This window comes from Helianthus annuus, chromosome 10 (genome assembly GCF_002127325.2).
Source record: "Helianthus annuus cultivar XRQ/B chromosome 10, HanXRQr2.0-SUNRISE, whole genome shotgun sequence".
Classification (NCBI taxonomy): domain Eukaryota; kingdom Viridiplantae; phylum Streptophyta; class Magnoliopsida; order Asterales; family Asteraceae; genus Helianthus; species Helianthus annuus.
Genome location: NC_035442.2, coordinates 139,373,866 through 139,379,880, shown reverse-complemented (window position 1 = coordinate 139,379,880; position 6,015 = coordinate 139,373,866). Strand labels below are relative to the sequence as shown.

General features: G+C 35.5%; 1 long non-coding RNA gene across 3 annotated transcripts; it reads right to left on the bottom strand.

The window, feature by feature from the left end:
• Positions 1-3,673: 3,673 nt before the first annotated feature.
• On the bottom strand, positions 3,674-4,970 carry LOC110882572. Of its 3 annotated transcripts, none has more exons than XR_004869566.1 (5): positions 4,857-4,970; positions 4,558-4,602; positions 4,319-4,453; positions 4,074-4,223; positions 3,674-3,992 (listed from the first exon to the last, which is right to left on the bottom strand). It is a non-coding gene; the product is annotated as an uncharacterized LOC110882572 (long non-coding RNA). The 3 variants fall into 3 exon arrangements; XR_004869567.1 differs by having other exon boundaries at positions 3,674-3,965; positions 4,050-4,223; positions 4,857-4,959; XR_002560133.2 differs by lacking the exon at positions 4,558-4,602 and having other exon boundaries at positions 4,857-4,967.
• Positions 4,971-6,015: the final 1,045 nt, after the last annotated feature.

Sequence of the window (6,015 nt, the reverse complement as noted above, 5' to 3'; positions counted from 1 at the left end):
GTAAGCGGTTGTTTCTACGCATAGTCGACGACTTGGAAGCCAACTACGATTATTTTAAACAAAAACCAGATGCGAGAGGGGCACTTGGATTTAACGGTATCCAAAAGTGTACGTCGGCATTACGAATCCTTGCTTATGGTAACACTACTGACATCAACGACGAGTATCTAAAAATGGCGGAGAAAACAACACGAGATAGCTTGGGGCATTTTTGTCGCGGTACAATTCTTATACTTTACTTTTATTTTTTTTAAACGACGAGTATGCTTAGAATTTTTTTTTAATCTTATGTTTGTCTATATTTTTTTTATAAAGGTATAATTGATGTGTACGGTGCGCGTTATCTTAGAACACCTACATGGGAGGACCTTCAAAAGATCTACGAGGTACATAATGCCGAGCATGGTTTGCCTGGTATGATCGGGAGCATAGATTGCATGCATTGGCGTTGGGATAACTGCCCGACTGCATGGCGAGGCCAACACACACGTGGTGACCAAAAAGGACCCACTATTATTCTTCAGGCGGTTGCTTCACAGGACCTTTGGGTTTGGTCGGCTTACTTTGGCGTGGTCGGGTCATGCAATGATATCAATGTTTTTGAACAATCGCCGTTGTTAGAGGAGTGAATTTCTGGCAAAGCTCCAAAAGCGTCGTTTTACGCAAATGGAAACTAATACCCTCATGGATATTATTTGAGCGACGGAATTTATCCTAGGTATTCGATTTTCGTGAAGACGTATAGTGATCCTATTGATGAAAAAAGAGCATACTTTAAAAAGGTTCAAGAGTCTTCAGGAAAAGACATTGAGAGATGCTTTGGGGTTCTTAAACAACGCTGGCAATATTTGAGAAATCCTTGTCGTGCATGGAGCAAGCAAAAAATGAGAGATGCTATGTACGCTTGTATAATCATGCACAACATGATTTTGGAAGACGAAGGAAAGGCGATATGCCAGAATTATGTGCCAGTAGCCGTTCAAGAGGAGCATCCACAGGCGTCAATGGAAGAAAGAGTGAATAATGCGCGAGAGTTGCGTTACGAACCGTACCATTCCCAGTTAATGGTTGATTTGGTACACCACGCATGGTCGGTTCGGTATGTACCACCTGAGGGAGAGGAAGAAACGGAGGACGAGGAAGACGAAGTTGGTGAGGATGAAGAAAGCGAAGACGAAAGCTAGTGTTTTTTTTTTAAAATTTAATCGGATGTTTTTTTTTATTTCTAGTATTGTATTTTTTTTATTTAATGAAGTATTTAAGTTAAAAAAAATTGAGAAATGCTTGAATGGGGGTTATTGGCATAATGCCCCACTACGCCACTTTTGCTATAATGCCCCATTGCTGATTAGGACGTCACGTGTCGGATAATGCCTCATAGTGGGGGCACTATAAGTTGTTACCACTACACATGGTCTTAGGCTGCATTAAAATCCAGCACATTCTATCACATTCAGAAAAGACCAAAAATGCAACACATATCAGTAGTTTTTTTGCACAAATGATGTAATTTACATCTGAACTGGAAGGATTTAAGGATTCATCTTGTCTTTAATTTTTAATGGTGAAAGAAGAGTTGCATTGAGAAATGATGAGGATTCAAAATAAGTTATATCTTCTTGTTGATGAGGTATAAACCTCCTTATACAATATGATATCTTATGGGATTCAAAATATTAAATAAAATAATCAACTACATACTTTACTATGAGCTTTTCTGTTTTGATATAATGTTTTATTAGTAACAAAAAAAAACTAGTCTTATGATATCTGTGGTCATAAAAACTTTTCCGTAAAACTAAAAGAGAAAAAAAAAATTAAGAAAAACACAAAAACAATGAAGGGTATAAATACCCGAAAACCGAAAATACCTACCTATAAAACGGAAAATAGGGGTAACTCTAATAGTAACTACTCTAAAAGAATGAAATTAGGTATTATTAACTATAAAACGAAAAATGGAAATAACTATTAAAGTAATCCTCTAAAGATAGGAAAATAGGGAGTGACTATAAAAGTAACTGAAATAATTGATGCCAACAGATTTGATGTAAAATGTTCTTAAAAAAAGTTATATGTTTAGTTTGATTAATTCGTAATTGAGTGAGAGAAAAGAGTAATTAAGAAAAAGATAAGGTATATAATGCGTAGTGACTATAGATTCTGGAACACGACTACAACAAAGGTCATGATTGAGTTCACATGCATAAATGGCTTGTTAGTTTGTAATTCACTACTCACCCATGTTGTTTTTGTTAAGTAATTTGATAATATAATTACTAGAATTCTCGTAAATCTTATTTAACTGTTTTTTTTTTCATCGCGCGTTGCGACGAAACCGAACAAATGATAACGTAAAACAAACGTGATTTGAAAATAAAGTATGTTGTTTATAAAGCCAAACCATTAGAAAGAGTTTAGTTTATCATCGTACCGTTTTATAATAACAAATAAATACTTTATTTTGAGTATAACTTTGTTTATAACAAAACTTAAGGGAAAAAATCAAACACAACTACGTACTTAAGTTTTTACGAAAAAGTTATAAACGTAAACTATTAAAAACGTATCGAATTAATTGATAAATTGATATATGTTTTTAAAAGGGCCAAACTATCTACACACTTGGTGTGTAGATAGTCACCCTTAAAAGGAGTTTTTTGTCCTTATATGCACACCTTGCAGTGTCGAACTGTAGCCAAAACGCAGCGTTTTGGTCCGGTTAACCAGACAAAGACTGACGGGTGTCTGACGGCTCTGTTGACCGGACCAAAACGCCGAGCTTTGGCCGCATTTTGGTCCTGTCAACCAGACCGGGTGTCAGTCTTTTGTCTGGTTGACAGGACCAAAACGCGGCCAAAGCTCGGCGTTTTGGTCCGGTCAACAGACCCGTCAGACACCCGTCAGTCTTTGTCTGGTTAACCGGACCAAAACGTCGCGTTTTGGCCACAGTTCGACACTGCGGGGTGTGCATATAAGGACAAAAAACACATTTTTTAGTGTGTAAATAGACAAAATGGTGTGTATATAGGTACACCTTTTTAAAAACAAAAGAAAAAAGAATTATCAATAAAAATGGTAAAGGAGATATATATGATTTTAAAAAAGGAAAAAAATTAAAAAAATATATTATTAAAAGTAAATATAATAATAAACTATTATAATATATTACATAAAAAACTATATATTATTATAAAAATAAAATTACTATTCATGAACCTTCAATAATAATATATATAATATATATAATTCACCCGTGTTGTGTTGGTAAAGTAATTATAATATAGTTACCAATTACCTATTACCTATATATTAAAACTAGCCTAAGATCCTGCGACTTTCGCGGGTGGCTTAACACAAATAAATAATATCTACCGGCATTATAAATTTAACTGATACAAAGAATTCACCCATTCCATTGCCCTGCAAATTAATAGCATTCATCGAATCAACTTTCAACCATGCATGACATACTTTTGACCCATTCACTTCTTAGTGAAACCATTCAGGTTATTGTTATCCAAAGAGGTTGAAAGAAATTAGTAAAAAACCAACCACGGGTCACAGGTTGCCTACAGGACTGGACTGTACAGGCCATGGGCCATGTGGATCATAGTAATTCTCTAAGTTGAACCACCTTAACTGAACCACCACTGCCACATGAAAAAAAAAACAATTTGAAACAACCTAAATATCTATCACAGTGTTTCAATCTTTAATTTAAAATTCAAGTGTAAACCTCATGTTATTATCTACTAAACAAAAAATTAAACTAAAAGGGTAAAAATGGTATACCCTAACCACTCTAAATCCTCTTGAGCGGTTGAATGAAGGTTGTCTATCATGTATTTTTGGCCAATGATACCAATTTTGCCCTTTTATCATCCCAAAGCTTTACATCCCCATCTTTACTTCCAGTTAAGAAAAGATGGTATTTGGAATACCCAAAGTTCTGGTAACACTCCCTACAAATGCTTCGGTAAGTTATTAACCTACTCAAAACACATTTCAGTTAGAAAACTAACAATGTTTATAATTATCGTATTCACCTTCACGTGGGTAATGTCATTTACCGTGTTGTTCACAATAGAATTTGGGCTAATGTTGTGAGCATCTGGGTCGGGTTTTGGGGCAGCTTACCCGCTGGTTACACCATCATCGTCTTCATCACAAAGCTGCAACAGCCTACTTATGTCCAGGGAAAAAGACCCTAAGCTTCCACCCTGCATCAAATCGCCAAATTTAAATAAAATAAAATAAAAAAGAAATACATACATAAATTTAACTGGTAAAATTTTCAAAATAGCGCGAATCATACCTGATGCAAATTCTATGCACAGACACTATTCCTTTTAAAATCAAATTTTAAAAGTATTGACCGCTTTGTAGTTGAGGTGGTTGGTATAGCATAAAGCTTGATACCTTCTGCCAGCTTTTCATCTTGGTCACCAACCTTAGATGCATAAACACAAAAACACATTAGATATCACAAAAATCGGAAAACACCAAATGACGGGTTTTATAGACAAAACATGTTTCAATAGTTTCAAAACTAACCAAAGCGATTGTAAATGGTGTTTTCAAGTATTTCCTTGAGAGTTTCTGAACCCAACGGGGCATCGTTAACAAAATTTGAGTTAGTATCTCGGATCAGCTCAAAAGGATTGAATCCACACAATTAATTGAGCTCACAACAGTAAACAATCGCAGCCGGATATTATAGAAAAATATAAGCAAGCTACATAAAGCTATAAAAGTTATATGCTTATATGGTTAAGGAAACTGCATATAGAAACAGTCAAGTCACTGAGATAGTGTTGCCCAGCGAAGGATCAATAAACATGATTCTGAATTACCTAAGGAAGAAAAAACGCCACTGGTGTTGTACTCACAATAGAGTTTGTTTCTATGTCGTAAGCTATAGCGAGTGTCGATATCCATCATTCCATCAGAGCTACCTTTTTGGCCTGGCGACAACAATTAGATCGGAAATTACATGATATTTTTGTCAAATACTTACAAAACTACAAAATTGATTTTTGCATACCAATTAGAATTGAATTGCTTATAGTTTCTTCCATGGTATGGTTTGTCTAAAGAAAATCATGTGCAAAAGTCAATAATCATGTGCAGAAGTTCTTGCAAATTTTCTTCACCAAAACTTACTAACAATTTTACGTAAGATCAATTAGGTACCGGTACCGAAAATACCGGTACCGAAATTCGCTCCAAAAATATGCAGTACGGTACGCTACGGTACCGGTATTTGAAGGCAAAATCGGATAAACTACCCGTATCGTATCGAACCGGTACCGGTACCGAAAACAACAAAAAATGGGTACCAATTCGGTACGGGAAATTCGGTACCGGTACCCGGTACCAAATGCACATCACTAAAGATTAATATGATGAAATAAAGCAACAGTGTTGGTGACATATTTATCTAAATGGTGGAAAAATCAAGAATATCAATGTGTAGCTATGAATAAAACTGACCTGTTGGACCCCGTTTGAGCCGTTTAATAAAAATCTAGAACCATGCAACACACAAACACACAACTTTTAGCGTAAGATTAAAATGATGAAAAAAATCCATGGTCATCTTAAAAAACACAAATATCCGCAACAGCGAAGAAACCTGGACTTTATCGTCTTTGAGGAAAGGATGACCAAAAGCTGGTTGTTGAGATATGTGTAAACAATCAATAATATCCTCATCTTGGCTCTATTCAAATAATGAATACGATGATTAAATTTCATTTTTTGTTAGCTCTAATTGCACATTATAGCTCCAAAGTATGTAGAAAAATTAGTACGAAGGCCATTATCCTTTAGTTTCAACAAAAACAAAAAATGGAACAATTATAAAACACACATAAGATACAAAGGACCTTGTTGTTTGGCACTTACATCACAAATTGTTTAGCCCGCCTTGCTGACCAGGTAGCCTCCAGCCTCCCCTCGTGGAAACAATGCCAGAGCCTCCATACGCATCCTGAGTCACAAAAGTCAAGA